Source organism: Ambystoma mexicanum, chromosome 11 (assembly GCF_040938575.1).
Source record: "Ambystoma mexicanum isolate Mex_15411 chromosome 11, UKY_AmexF1_1, whole genome shotgun sequence".
In the NCBI taxonomy this organism is placed as follows: Eukaryota; Metazoa; Chordata; class Amphibia; order Caudata; family Ambystomatidae; genus Ambystoma; species Ambystoma mexicanum.
This window is the reverse complement of record NC_090934.1, coordinates 984,769,107-984,784,652: the sequence shown is the minus strand read 5'-3', so window position 1 is coordinate 984,784,652 and position 15,546 is coordinate 984,769,107. Positions and strand designations below refer to the sequence as shown.

The 15,546-nt window shown below is 48.9% G+C and overlaps 1 protein-coding gene across 10 annotated transcripts in view; it reads left to right on the top strand.

The window, feature by feature from the left end:
- The window catches only part of NAP1L4 (nucleosome assembly protein 1 like 4), a 1,556,420-nt gene that overhangs the window by 61,832 nt on the left and 1,479,042 nt on the right, over positions 1–15,546 (top strand). The gene's annotated exons all lie outside the window — the stretch shown is intronic.

Sequence of the window (15,546 nt, the reverse complement as noted above, 5' to 3'; positions counted from 1 at the left end):
GCAACCATTACTTCAGATGTGTGGGTTCTGGAGATGATAACCCACGGCTACTGTCTTCCTTTTCGGCAGAGGCCTCACAATACACCAGGGAACCTCTCTTTGAAGAGTCCGGGTCCGCTCCTTGCGCAGGAAATTCAAGCCCTGCTGGAGAAAGGCGCCATAGAACTGGTGCCTGTAGCGGAGAGGAACAAGGGATGGTATTCCCCTTATCTTTTGATTTCAAAGAAAGACGGGGGGATTGAGACCCATCATGGACTTGCGCGGTTTGAACAAACTCCTCAGGAAGGACAAGTTCAAGATGGTGACTCTTTCTCAAGTCCTCCAGGCCCTTCAACTTCAGGACTGGTTGGTGTCTCTCGACCTCAAGGATGCTTACTTCCATGTGCCGATCCATCCCAAGCACAAGAAGTACCTGAGGTTCGCGTTTGGCGACTCGCACTTTCAGTTTCCGGTCCTGCAGTTCGGATTGACCTCCGCCCCGAGGGTTTTCACCAAGCTCATGCTGGTGGTGGCAGCACATCTCAGGAAAGGGGATTCATGTCTACCCCTACCTGGAAGATTGGTTGATCAGGGCGAGCTCTCCCGAGAAAGTCCTGGATCATCTGTCCGTCACCTGCCGCTCCCTTCACAGGCTGGGCTTCTCCCTCAATTTAATGAAGTCCCATTTGACACCAACGCAGCGGCTCCAGTACATCGGAGCAGTGCTCGACACGTCCCTGGGCCAGTGTTTTCCTCCTCAGGTAAGGGCTCTTCACATTCAGCAGATGGTGCACAAGTTCCAGTTTGCCCAGACTCTCCCAGCGTCCGAGTTCTTGAGACTGCTCGGCCTCATGGCGTCCTGCATTCTTCTGGTGCCAGAGGCTCGTCTGCGGATGAGATCTTTGCAGTGGGCACTCAAGCTCCAGTGGTCTCAGTCCTCCGGCAGGATGTCGGACCCTGTTCAGGTGCCACCCTCGGTAGCCCGGGACCTTCTGTGGTGGGCCGTCGAGGGCAATCTGATGAAGATGCCCCATTTTGGCTGCCCTGGCCGGAGGTGACGATCGTGACGGACGCATCCCTCACGGGATGGGGAGCTCATGCCAACGAGCTGACAGTCAGCGGTCGTTGGTCTCCGTCGGAGTCCAGACTCCATATCAATCTGTTGGAGCTGAGGGCCGTCAGGCTAGCCCTGAAGGCTTTTCTGCCGACTTTGTGTGGGAAGAGTGTCCTGATTCTGACAGACAACACGGTGGCCATGCACTACCTCAACAAAAAGGGGGGGCAGGGTCACTTCCGCTGTGCAGGGAGGCAATGCAGCTCGAGTTCTGGGCCATCCAGCAGGAAGTTTCGATCTCGGCGGTTCATCTGGCCGGAGACGACAACGAGATGGCGGACGCTCTGAGCAGGCAGAGCACCATCTCTCACGAGTGGGAGCTGGCTCAGGAGATTCTCCTGGAGATCTTCGCCCTCTGGGGGACCCCTCAAGTGGATCTCTTCGCCTCCAGTGTCAACCGGAAGTGCAAAAGGTTTTGCTCGCAGGAATTTCCTCCTAAAGGAGCCTTGGGAGACGCGTTTGTGGTGGAGTGGTCATTCCCGCTGCTGTAGGTGTTCCTCCAGTCCCCGTCATCCCGAAAGTGTTGCAGAGGTTACGGAGGTTCGGTTCCCGGATGACCGTCAGTGCTCCGGCGTGTGCCCGGAGGACGTGGTACCCGGACCTTCTAGACTTTGTTCATCTGCCCTCCACGCCGTCTTCCCTACCGAGACGATCTGCTCTCACGGGAGGGGGGGGGGGTCAGGTTCTCCATCCAGAGGTCAGATCCCTCAATCTTCACGCTTGGCTTCTGAAAGGTTGAGGTATAAGGATTGGGACCTCCCTGAAGACGTGATGGAGGTGTTGCTCTCGGCCAGGCGGCCGGCAACTAAGTCTCTGTACCGTTGCCGTTGGAGAAAGTTCTGCGACTGGTGCAGAGTTCAGAACGTGGATCCGTTTGAATGCGACATTCCCATGGTTTTGTGTTTTTTTGCTTTCTTTGGCCCACAGGGGCTTGCAAGTGGGGACCATTAAAGGTTACCTGGCGGCGCTGTCCATATTTAAGCGCCCATCTGAAGAAAGTTCCTATTTTAAAATCCCTTTAATTTCTCAGTTTCTGAAAGGGCTCACTAATGTGTTCCCTCAGTCACCTTTTTTGGTGCCAGGTTGGGATTTGAACCTTGTTCTTAAGTTTCTTATGGGTGCTCCGTTTGAGCCTTTACATTCTTGCCCTTTGAGGCTGTTAACTCTGGAAACTGTGTTTTTAGTTGTGGTTACTTCCGCTCGCAGAGTGAGTGAGTGAGTTACAGGCACTTTCAGTTAAGCCACCCTTCACTGTATTTCACAAGGACAGGGTTGTCCTTAGGGTTCGTCCTTCTTTTCTTCCGAAGGTGGTTTCGGAATTTCATTGAGCCAGAAGGTTGTTCTTCCGGCGTTCTATCCTCCTCCGCATCCTGGTAAGGAAGAGGAGAGGCTCCATAGGCTTGACCCTAGGAGAGCGTTGAGCTTTTATATCTCGCGCATGTCCCGGGTCAGAGTGGACGATCAACTTTTCATTGGTTACGCTGGAAAGCGTTTGGGAAAGCTGTGACGAAACAGACTTTGTCTCGTTGGATTATTTTAGCTATCTCCGAGTGTTACCGCTTGGCGGGTAAGGACCCTCCGGCTGGCTTGCGGGCCCATTCTACCAGAAGAGTGGCTGCGTCTACTGCCCTGCAGAGGGGTGTTCCTATTCATCACATCTGTGATGCAGCCACCTGGGCTTCAGTACATACTTTTGTACGTCACTATTCCCTCGATTCCTTCAGGGGGCAAGATCTGGCCTTTGGTAAGGCAGTTCTCTATTCCGCAATTTGATTGGGCATGCTAAATTTGTATTCTAAATTCTTTCCCACCTCCTTGCTTGGTACTGCTTTGGGAGTCTGTCATAGATATGGAATACATCGGAGGACCCAATCCCCTCGAAGAACAAGTTACTTTCTTACCTGGTAATGTTCTTTCGATGGGATGGTCCGACGACGTATTCCATATCGCTCCCTCCCTGCCTTCCCCGCTGCAGAATTTCTTTTGCGATTGCAGTTTGCATTCCGCAAGGCCTCGTGTATCTGACTGGCAGAAAACTGGTGGCACACATTCTGGGAAAAAAATATAACTGAGGCTATGGGCGTTGTGCGTCCTACTTATCACATCGGGTGACGTTGGCCGTCGGAGGAGGTCCTAGGGGCGGCGCATCGACGTCATCGACGCAGGTCGCAGACGCCAAAGATTTTTCTGAAGCAGCACAGCTGTGGACATCACCTGTCATAGATATGGAATACGTCGTCGGACCATCCCATCGAAAGAACGTTACCAGGTAAGAAAGTAACTTGTTCTTCTCATAGCCTCGAACATACCGCCGGTTTATTTAATTAATATTAATTCTCCGGTTGGTATTTTTTGCCAAGACTCGATTCTAAAATGGCGTTTGTTCTCTTCTGTGACTCCAACCCAAGTCGAGCCCTTTGTTCCACTTTTTGGCAGGCTTCTCCACAGAAGCCTCCAAAAGTGGTGCCACTCTGTCTGGGTGTGGGAGGGGGTTTAGGCACCCTGGACCGAGTTACCTTGGTAACTCAAGTCGCACTCTTGTGTGATTGGCCCACACCACTTAGCATGTTTGAGTGACAGCTAGGCTGAGTGAATGGGGGTTTTCTGCATAAAAGCAGGGCTTTGGGGACTGGAACTTCAGAAGTTGCCACAGGACCTGAGAATCCGACGAGGGAGAAACTGAGCGGACCTACCACGACGACACCACCGGTGGAGCCCTGCAGAATCGACTCGCCACTTCCCGACGACCGAGAGATCTCCCGGCTGGAGAGGCTTCTTCCCCCTGACTGGTGGGCACAACCAGTTTACCTTTCTTTCTTCGCACCCCAGCCCGGTTTGTGGTCTAACTGCCTGTGCCAAGCACCCCGGCAGCCGGTCGGGTCACCGGACCGCTCCTTGTACCTGAAAAACTCCATGGCTGGTTTCTTCCCTGGCAGTGCAACGGACTCCTGTCTTCCTCCACGACGAGATCCTCTCTTCCCCCAGATGAAGCACCGACTTGCACCCGCTGCCAGGAACAACTGCCCCCGCTCGAGCGGTCTCTACGCTAAGCGCTCACCGCTGTCTGAAAATAAGTGGGGCTTTACTTAAGACTTGTCCACTATTCTTTTAAGGGAGTGTATATCTTTTAGTGACTGTTTTTTTATTGCTTATTATTAGTGCCTGTGTGTTTTTCTAGATGTGGTTTTAAATAATTATTCTTTTACACCAAGCCCTGGTCAGTGTTTACTTGTTCTATTGTGTGCTCTTGACCTATTGTGAATACTCTGTATACTGCCTAACTCTTCTTGAGGGAAGTCTGACTGCTCAGCCACAGCTACCAAGTGATCTGTGTGGTACAGACTGCTACCAAATCTACAAGCAACTTTACACCAATAACTCAAAGCACTAAAGAAAACGCATCAGGTCGAATTCACAATTCATTCCTCTTGGGCTCAGACAATCCAAAAGATCAATCCACGCAATCTCCCTCTGAAGTAATCTCTTATGGACATCACCCCATCTTGGTCCCACCTTCACTTGTTCTAATATCATACACTTCAGTTGGGCAATGCTATGTTTTGCTTCTAGGTAGTGCATTGATACTGGGGGTCTAAGACTTTTTGTCCGGATTTTCTCCAAATATTTGGCCAACGGTTCCAAGATGCTGTCGGTTGCCGCTATAATGGGTCTCCCAGGAGGGTCTGTGGTTCTCTTGTGAATTTTTGGGAGGATATCTATCAACGGAGTGATGGGGTTTGTCTCTTCCAAGAGCTTACCATGATAAAGTGTGTTTGGTAAAATGTAATGTGATCTGAATTAGAGGATGATTAATCTGAGTGAGTAGTTAAGCATGAAACCGTTTTAGTAGGAATATATGTATTTTATTATTGTGTAAAATACATGCAAAAGGCTAGACATATTAGCCACACACATTAAATAAAAAAAAGTGTTCCATTAGGTACAACATAATATATTGTGCCTGTAGTTGAGGCGAAGTAAGGACAGGATGCCAAAAGGTAGGTTGATTGAAACATTCTACTGAGATTTTGCCTGCCTTTTTACGATGAGGAGAGTCCTCACAGCTCTTGCTAGAAACCATGCTTTATGAAGCAGGTTCCATTAAGCTCTCGGCCATGGTGTATAAAACATTATTTAAAAGGAAGGAAAAAACGTGTTTTCATAATATATTTTATTTTCCTTGCAAAAGATTTTAAAAAATGTGAGCAAGAGAACCCAGCATGGAGAAGCGGACGAAATATGAAGATGTAGGGAACCAAGACAAAAATGGCAAGCCTTGCTCATGGCAGGGTTGGAGTAGATCTATAGTACATAAAATGTCTTATTTATTTTTTTTCTTTCAAGAGTGTCTAATTATCATGATCCTAAAGGGGAATTCAGCAATTCTCTGTGACTTTGGGAAAGAAGGCTGAAAACAACAAGGGGAAACCGGCTTTGACATCCCAACCAACAAGGGGAAACAGGCTTTGACGTCCCAACGCCATGTTTAAAAACACCTGATCGAACTGTGGAGTTGGTGTATAATTTCGAAACAAAATCTGACCTATTAATCATATATATGTCAGCTTCCGATTTATTAGGGCGTTTGTTTTCCACTACGTGCTATGTTTCCTGTACACAATCATAATTGGTGATAATGTGTACATTTGTATAAGACTTGGAGGGAATTGTATGGTACTGCAAAGATATAGTGCCTTGGAACAAAAAGAAGGTAAGGAAAAAAATTATTCTTGAAGTACTGTAAAGGTATCTGGTGTACAGCTGTCTACGTGGCATGTTCACCAGACCCTAGATGGTTCACAAGTTTTCAGTTGTGGTGACATTGTCACAATTATAAACTAACTCCACAGTACGATGAGGTGTGTTTTTTAAAAAAAAAAAAAACTTTTTAACAACTTTTATTTTCTTTTCAGACTTAAGTTACAACATGCGTGTGGGAGGAACATGCATACATTTTGCATTGTACTTTTATCCTCCCCTCCTCCCCCAGTCCTCTTTTCAAGTCTGTAGGAAGTCCATGAGTTTTTTAACTTTATAACCCCCCCTCCCCCTTTTAGTCTGTAGTAACGTAAAAAACATGTATCCTCTTTCGTTCCCAAGCCCCCCCCCCCCCCAAACTGGGCTGGTTCCATTTTCATACAGTGATCGGTTATGCATTTGCAGTTCGGGCCTTATTTGCTTGGGTCTTTGGTTGCTGTGGGTCTCCTTGAGTGTCCGTCTTATCAGGGGCCTTAGTTCAGGATCACTCTCAGCAGGTTAGGTCTGTGGAAGTAGGCTTCCCTGTCTGTGACAGTCTATGAATGGGTCCCACACTTCCCTGAATTTCAAGTATTTGTTGTCTTTTATGGCCCCTAACTTTTCTATTGCCAAAATGTGCCATATTTTGACCCAGGAGCACGCGACTATTGGGCTTTCAGAGTTTTTCCATCCTTGGGCCAGGGTTGTCTTTTCTGCGTTTAGTAGCTGCGTGATCGTGGCTGCGTTGTTACCTGCCCCCGCATAGATGCCTTTCACTGCGGCACCCAACAGTATTACCTTTGGGTCGTAGGGGAGTTCTCTCCCAGTGATTTCCCTTGTGTCCCAGTATTTCTTTCCAGTATATTTCAGCTTTAGGGCAGGTGCACCACATGTGGTACAGGTCCCCTCTGTTACCACATTGTCTCCAGCAGTTTGTGGGGAGGCCGGGTTCATTTTATTTAGTCTATGTGGGGTTAGGTACCATCTTGTATGTAGTTTGAGGTTTCTTTGATTCTGGTGCATTTGGATGCTTTCTGGGCCCTCTTCCAAATTTGTCCCCACTCCTCCTCCGTGATGGGGGTTCCCAGGTCTTTCTCCCAATACTCTCTGTATGAGATTCTGTCCTTCATTCGTGCGCTGTCTAGTAGCTTATAAATTCTTGTTATTGCTTTGGGGAATTGGCCTTCATGTAGAGTAACTTCCAGCCATATGGGAGTCCTAGAGGCTGCCTTCTTCACCCCTCCCTGGGAGATCCAATGCCTGATTTGTATATATTTGAATCTCTCGCTTTCCCCTATGCCGTATATCTGTTTGCATTCGTCGAAATGTAATGGGGATCCTTCGTGGTAGAATTCTTTTAGGAGGAGCGGGTGTGTTTGCCCCCAGTTTGTCCAGAATCTGTCACTTTTACCCAGGGTGAAATCCTGGTTGTGTGCCATCGGTGTAAAGGGGCCTAGCTCGGGAGCTACATGGTGTTTTCTGAGTGCCGTGTCCCATGCTCTTAGTGAAGTGCGGGTAGATTCTAGTAGATGGCCCTCCGCCCCTCTGGCCCCTGTCCGTAAGGCATGTAAGAACCCCAGAGGGATGCTTGTTTCCCCTTGTTCTATTCCCACCCATCCCTTCTGTGGGTTCCCTCCCATCCATTTCAGCATGGGGGCTAACTGGGATGCCAGTGCGTATCTTTCTACATCGGGGAGTCCCAGCCCGCCAAGTAGAGGTGGCCTGGTTAAGATTCTTTTTTGTATTCTCGTTTTTTCCCATTCCATACAAAGGTTACTATGTCATTTTGTAGTTTTCTGCACATTTGAGGGGGGGGATTTCTATCGGGAGGGAGCTAATTACATATAGAAGGCAGGGTAGGAGGGTCATCTTGAATGCAGTTATGCACGCGAACCATGAGAGCTCCTGGGCATCCCATCTCGAGAGGTCTTCCTTAAATTGTTTCCACAGTGGGACTATGTTCTCTCCGTATAAGAGTCTGTATTCCCGTGTTGGTTGGACGCCAAATATTCTATCGTTTTGGGCTCCCAGGTTATTGGGTGTTGCGCTGCCATTTGTTGGGGTATCTTCTCTTCTTCGGTTATGTTTAGGGCTTTTGATTTTGCATAGTTAATCGTGAACCCGGATACCTTGGCGAAGTCTTGTAATCTTTCTAGGGCTTTAGGTAGTGATTTGGCGATGTCCCTAAGGAACAATAGGATGTCATCTGCGTATAGTGCTATTCTATGTTCTATCCCTCCTGCCAGTACCCCTTTTATTTCTTGGTCCTGTCTTATGGTTTGTGCCACAGGTTCCATTGCCATTGAAAATATAAGGGGGGATAGTGGGCATCCCTGTCGCGTACCTCTACGGATTTGTATTGGAGCAGCAGGTCTGCCGTTGATTATGAGTGTTGTAGAGGGGAGTTTGAAATTTGCCAGGACCATTCTTATAAAAGTGGGGTCGCAGCCATATTTTCTCAGTTAGCTCCAGGTACTCACAGTCTAAGCTATCGAAGGCCCTGCCTGCGTCCAGGGCCGCTATCGAGAACTTCTGTTTTGTTCTATTCCCTCTTTCTATAATGTCTTGTGTGTGTCTCCCTATGATAAATCCCGCTTGGTCTTCATGAATTATTTGGGGTAGAACCTTTGCTAATCTGTTGGCCAAGATTTTTGCTTATAGCTTAGAGTCGGTATTAAGTAATGCTATTGGCCTGTAACTTGTGCAGTCCGTGGGGTCTTTTCCTGGTTTCAGGATGAGGAGTGTGGTCGATCTGCCCATGTCTGGTGTGACTGACCCAGTTTACCTGATGTGGTAGAAAAGGTTCGTTAATGTGCCCAGGAGCTGGTTCCTGAAGGTTTTATAGTACTCGTTCCCGACCCCATCCGGTCCAGGTGTTGTCTTATGTGGGAGGTGCATGATGGCGTCGCTTATTTCTTGGGCCGTTATGGGAGCTTGGAGATTCAGATTGTCTTCCGTTATTTGGGGAAGGGCTATTCTGGCCATGTATTCTAACTGGAGTTGTGGGGATAGATCTTCTCTTTTGAGGAGGTCTAGGTGGAACTTTTCCATAATGTCTAGTTTACCTTCTTCCGATGTACTCATCCCCCCCTTTTGGATTTTTAAGACTGACTATATAGTTGTGGGTTTTTAATTTAATTTTTGCTGCTAGGAATTTGTTAGCTTTGCCTCTGTATGCGTAGTAGGACTGTTTAGTGTGTAGTATGGATTGTACGGTGTGTTCTGCCATGTGGGTTTCCAGTTGGGCTCTTACTTTTCGGAGATTTCTTACTGTTTTGGGTGTTTGCTTAGCCTTATGTTACGTTTCTGCCTCCTTCAATTCCAGCTCCAGTTTCTGTTTAAGTTACCTTCTCTCACGTGTGTATACTGTGGTTTGGGCTATGAATTCCCCGTGCATTACTGCTTTCCCTGCATCCCGTATTACCCCCCAGTCGTTGTCCTGAAAATAGTTTTCCAGTGCCGTTTCCATGTGGGCTCTAAGGGCAATGTCTCCAAGTATGAGCGTGTTCAGTTTCCAGGGTCTTTTAGGACGGGGTGTCTCCATTATGGGGATCATTTTTAGTATACCTGGGGCATGGTCAGTGAGGTATTGTACCCCTATTTGTACTTCTTCGATTTGTGGGATTAGGGTAGATGAGGTTAGGATCATGTCTATCCTTGAATAGCCCCTGTGTACAGGTGAGTAATGGGTGAATAATTTTTCTGTGTTGTGGAAGAATCTCCATGTCTCTCATCTCTAGCTCTCTGAACAGTTTGCCCAGTGCTTGTCTGCGCCTGCCGTCTGCCAGGGTGGGAGGGAGGGTCTTGTCTAACGTGGGGTCCATGATGCAGTTGAAATCTTCCCCCTATTATTATTTGTCCCTTGCCCCGGCTTCCAATGTTCCGTAGGATTCCGCCCAGAAAGATATCTGGTCTATCATTTGGGGCGTATAGTACTATCAGAGTGTATCTTTGTTCGTGCAGGGTCCCTTTGAGTAGTAGGAATCTGCCCTCTGTGTCTCTGTATACTGTCTTTTTCTTAAATGGCAAGTTCCCGTTTAGAAGAATTGCAATCCCCCTGGTTCTCTCCCTCCCCCCCCTTTCTCTGGAAGCAAAGTATTGTTTAGGGAAGGCTTTATGGGCCATCCGTTTCTTGTCTAGCGCGAGCAGGTGTGTTTCTTGCAGGAAGACTATTGCGACCTGGAGTTCCGTCAGGCGTGTCAATATACTGCACCGTTTCACTGGTGAATTTAGGCCCTGTACATTCAGTGTTATGACCGTTAGTTCAGGCATGAGTCTTGTTTGAGGGGTATTTCATCATCTGTTTGCCCCCTTTTGCGTTAGATTGACATAACGAAAAACATTCTAAACTTGTGAACTTGTTTCCACCCTCATGGTAGTGGACCGAGGAGTCTCTGTGCCTCCTCCGGGTTCCTCCCGGAGCGTTGGGCCCCTTAATTTCCCCCCGCGTCCCAATCGTCAAGGTGTATCGGGGCTTGTCGTGGGTTCCAGGATTCCTCCCTCCCTCCCTCTCTCCGCCCAGGCTTAGTTCAATCACCTCTATGGTTTACCTTTCGTTGTTTGTTTTGTAGTTATTGCTTCCACCTCCGTTCCATTTCCGTGATCTATGGTCGTTCGTTCTTGTCGTATGGAGCCTGTTCCTGTAGGATCTATCATGGTTTGGGCCCTTTTGGTACGGATTCTCTTTCGTCTCGACGCCTGGTGTCGGGGGACCATTCCCATAGTCTGGGTCCTCCCTCTTTCCTCGTTTGGCGTGTTTCCATGTTTTTCTGGGGTGCCTCTTCTTCACGCTGCAGCAGAGTTATCCCTTCTTCGCATGTGGAGATCCGATGTGGTTTGCCTTCCCATGTGAATTGGAGTCCGAAGGGTTATGCCCATCTGTATGTGATGTTTTTAGCTTTCAGTGCCCTCGTGACTGGTTGTATCAGTCTCCTTTTGTGTCGCGTGGATAGGGCCAAGTCCTGGAAGAGTCAGATTTGGTTGCCATTAATGGGAATTGTCTGTTGCTTGTGGGCTGCCCGTAAGATTTCTTCTTTCATTAAGTATGCGGTCATTGCCATGAGCACGTCTCCAGGTCTGGCTCCCAGGTCATTCCTCCTGGGCCCCACTCTGTGTATCCTGTCTATGGATATACTTTCGGTTGGGATGTCATTGAGCATGCTGCTGAAACATAGTTGGATTGTGTCCCTGAGGTCTTTGTCCCCAATCGTTTCAGCCAGTCCTTTGACCGGTATATTGGATCTTCGTGAGCGGTTCTCAAGGTCCTCCGCCTGTAGTTCGAGGTTGTGTAGCTCTGGAGATCTGCTCTAGGAGGATGCTATTCCGTTTTACTTCCGCTGTCTGAGAGGCCCCTCTCCGTGGTGTCCACGCTGTCCCCCAGCTCTTCGATGTCCTTCCTCATCTCTTGCAGGGAGGATTTTAGATCTTCGCGGATTGTGCCCAGTTGGGTCTGTAGGTCCTCTTTGTTCAGTGCCATGGTGTCCGGTTCTGCTATGTCCGTTTCTACGTTTGAATCCTCTGTCTTGTTCCTGTATTGTTTCCCATCCTGAGGCTGTTTCCAGAATAGTTCCAATTGTCCGTTTCACCCCTTCGCTGTTGATCTGGTTCTTGCTGGGGTGCTCTTTGGTTTGGTGCCGGACATCTGTGTTGTGCAGCTGGTGTGGAGGTGGAAGTATGGCTTTGTTGTCACGGGATGGCTGTGGATGGTGTGTAATTTTTGGTATTGTGGTGTTCCAAGAGGACCCTCTTCACTGGTTGGTTGGCTTTCAATAGGGCGGCGTTTCCTGGCGCAGGAAGCTCAGTGCGCAATGTATGTCCAATAGCTTTCCGTATGATGCGGAACCGCCTCCAGGCGCCCTGGTTCACAGCTATTCTGGAGTCCGGCTGGTCTTTGTCGTGAGGTGGTCCTCCCTCCTTCCATGGGCTTCGTATGTGTTGTGGGGGTATAGTATTCACTCAATTCAGGGTCGCCTCCTTCTCTGTTGCCCCCTTAGGTCCTTGATTAGTTGAACCTGCGCTCAGAAAGCTTCTCTGTGGGCTCTTTCTTGACTGTGTGTGTGCTTAGATGGTTTTGGCGGTCCTTCTTGTGCAGAGTGTTTGCTGAGTTGCTCCCAGAGGGCCTAGCGCCTTGCCTTCACTGACTCATCCGCAGATCCATTTGTGCTATCCTGCTGCACTATCCCGCTGGGAGCGTTAGGGCGGCCTCATGTACCGGGTAGAATCCGGAGAGAGCACGATACAGCAGCCTCGGGCCGTGCAGCTGTTTGCGTCTTGCGGGCCCAGATTGTGTTGCCCGGATGGGAATAATGCGGTGGGAGACCGGTGCCGGTTGTTAGATCGGTGCTCTCTTGGAGTTGTGGGCCGGTTTCTTTCCCCCCCCCCCCCTCCCCCCCCGGCGCAGGTCTCAGCAGTTGGCAGCAGGGGGTGAGGGGTTCCCCAGGACCTCTGAGTGCCGGATCTATCAGCTTTCCCCAGAAATAGGGATCCGTTTGGGGATTCGGAGTTGCGGGGGTGAGTTCCCTTCCTCAGGTGTCAATCGCGGGGAGGCAGCCCGGTTCAGGAGGTTAGGGCTGGTGATCGGTGCACTCTTGGGGGTATGGGCCGGCTTTCAGCCTAGCATGTCCGTTTCCTATGGGCGCTTAGTTAATCCCCTTGCAGGACGATTCACGTACCTTCCTGGGGTGCGCAGGTGTCCAGGCGGTCGTCTCCGGGTTGCCGGTTGTGTCGGGACTGCTCCGGATCTTAAGTGGGTTTGGGTGATTTGCTCCATTCCGAGTTCCTACCCTTGCGGGGAGGATCGCAATGTCAGGGCTTGTTGGAGTGGCGGTTGGCTTCGCTGGAGGCTTCTGCGTCGCGGGCTGTTTCTCTTCCGTACCCGCGCTTGTCTCCGTGCCCTCAGCACCCGATGAGGAGGATCGCCCGTGGGGCGGGGGTGCCGTTCCCCGCTGAGATTGCGAGTTACGGGTCTGGTGTGCGTCTTCTCGCCCCCGCTTGTAGCAGCTGGGATCACCAGGTTTGCGGGGCCAGGACCTTCGGTGCTGCCGGCTAACGCTGGTTATGGCGGGGCCTCAGAGCAGTCCCGCTTGGAACCTTTGCCGCGTTGGCGAACAACGGCTACGGGTTACAGGATGCAGTCAGATCCGGGGTGCCAATATTCTTATGTTCTCTGGTGGATGGGGCGTCTAAATCTCGTCACTATGCTGGAGTTTCAAGTTATTTATGCGTTTAATTCTCCTTTCTATTTCTTCGTCTGGGAAGAGGAGCGGGGAAGTGTGTCCTCACAGGGTGGCGGCCATCTTGGAATCCGCGATGAGGTCTTTTTAAACATGTGGTTGGGATGTCAATGCTTTTAGACAAAGCAACGGTATTCCATGCCTTTTGTATAGTTACATGTATTTTTCTATGTATAAACAGTTTTTTACTATGAATTAATGTAAATTAAATCGATTTTTATCAGATCTCTGATCGGTGTGCATTGGATTTTTTCAACTTTAGCAATGATCATATCCCTAGGCAATTGATAAACGTGGATACGGTAGGGGTAGCCCGTTTCCCTTGTTGTTTTCATGTTGTATTGTTCCTTCCCCGTATGAAATAGTCCCCCTGTTATCAAAAAAGTGGGAAGTACCCATAGTATATTCTTTGGGAAAGAAGTGTCATAAAATCATTTAGACCAAATGCAGTGATGAGATTTGATTAGCAGGAGCTAAAAGCAGCTCCTGAGTATTGGGCACCACTCGGTTGGCAACAGCTACTGCTGTAGAACCCAGAGCTAGTGCACAGGACAGGGTAAATCTAACTTCAGCATGAGATGCGAACACTAATTTTCTATTTAGATTACCAAACATAAGTGGGTAATATCACATAAGTATGTTTGTATGATGAGTTGGCCCTAAGAGTCAAAAATAGCTCCTGGTAATTGGTGGTTTCATGCTACCCGGGCTCTCGTAACCTAGAAGCAGGAGCGGCAAGCAATTTATTTCAAACCCTGCAGATGCTTCTCCAACAACCTTTTTATTTGTGAAATCATAAAATGGACATCTCGGCAAAATGTGTTGCAGTTTCTTCTGGCTCATTGATGTTCCATTGACATTCCACTGAGGTGGACCGCCTCCTTTTTATTCACATCATTAATTTCCCTGAGATTTAGCCTAGCAGTAGCAAAGGCTCTCCTGTATTCTTGGTTGGATAATTGCATGAAGTATGCTCGAGGTCTGTGGTTTGGATCAAATATTAGTTTCCAGGGGGCCCTTCTGAATTAGTCAATGTTTGTCATTGACTCATGCTTACTGAGAATTGCATAGCTTTTTGTCTAACAATTGTTGGCTGTTTAGACTGGGGGTAATTGGCCAACAAAAACATAGCCAATCGTGGCTGAATATGTGCGTCACTTGTATCATGGACGCTGATCTGACAATTTTTAACACCACATCAACTCTGTGTCTAAATCACGCTATCAACACCTCTCATCCTCAGATGCATCTTCCCTTACCTCTCCTACCGTCAGAGTCGCAGCAATCATGGCTATCGTCCTCTCCTGCCTATACTACGCGGATTTCCTTTACCTAGGCGCCTCCCATATATCAACTCAGAAAGCTCCAACAGGTCCAAAACTCTGCAGCTAGGCACCTCCTGGCCCTAGAGAGCACATCACACCCGCACTCTGTGCCCTTCACTGCTCCCTGTTGGCTGATGGGCCACTTTCAAAGCCATGTGCATCCTCCATCATGCCCTCTACAAGACAGGCCCAGAATACCTTCAACAGAAACTCATCCATTACCAACCCAATAGAAACCTTTTATCATGCGCTGCACTTCTCCTTGTGATGTCTCTCTTCAATTCGACAAGAATAGGGTGCTGCTCCTTCTCGGTCCAACCCCCCCCCCCCCCCCCCCCCCCCTCACCTTGCCTTCCAGAGAGCCCTCAAGACCTGGCTCCCCCCCCACATCCTGACAAACCCATACCACCCTTCAGGCTATTTAACCACCTTCCAGGTAGACCGGGACAGCAATTAACCCACCATGAAATCTACTGACAAAGCGGATATGCTTCAGCAGACCGCAGGACCAAATCTGCACTACTACTAAACTTAGAAACCAGCCCGAACGCACTGGTATGTATCACACTTCATGCTTATGGAAGATAGCCAATGGCACGAACACCCACCTGCATGTATCTGCTATCATACACTACTTTAAGACACATTGCACAACAGCTCTGTCATAAGAATGCAGTTATCCACCAGGGCAAAAATTTGGTGTAGCTAGACACGTAATGTGTCCCCCCTGCACCCGCATAGTCTCCAGACCACCTCCCAGGGCTTATTCACATGTCAGCTAGACATGGGTAGCTACCAAGGACTTGGCCTCCTCTACATACCTTCTAAATGCCTCCGGCAAATCTCCCATACCTTGAAATTTGGTCCCGCAAGGGTGTTGACCTACATCGCTTTGAGGCCATACCAATGGGAAAAGGCGCTAAACAAATGTCAATTTCATTATATTGGACAATGACTGGCTTATCTATTCCTTCCGTGTCAATCGATTTATGCAATGACTTGTTTCGGACATTGATCACTTCGCCATGTATGACATTGATTTCTTTCTTGCCCTGTGGGATCAGGGGAATGAAAGGGTGGTCTGCCTCAAGCAGCTTACTGGGTGGCTTGTGGTGTGGCCAAATAACTGCAGGAGCACAGAAATGAGAAGTGGTTAAAA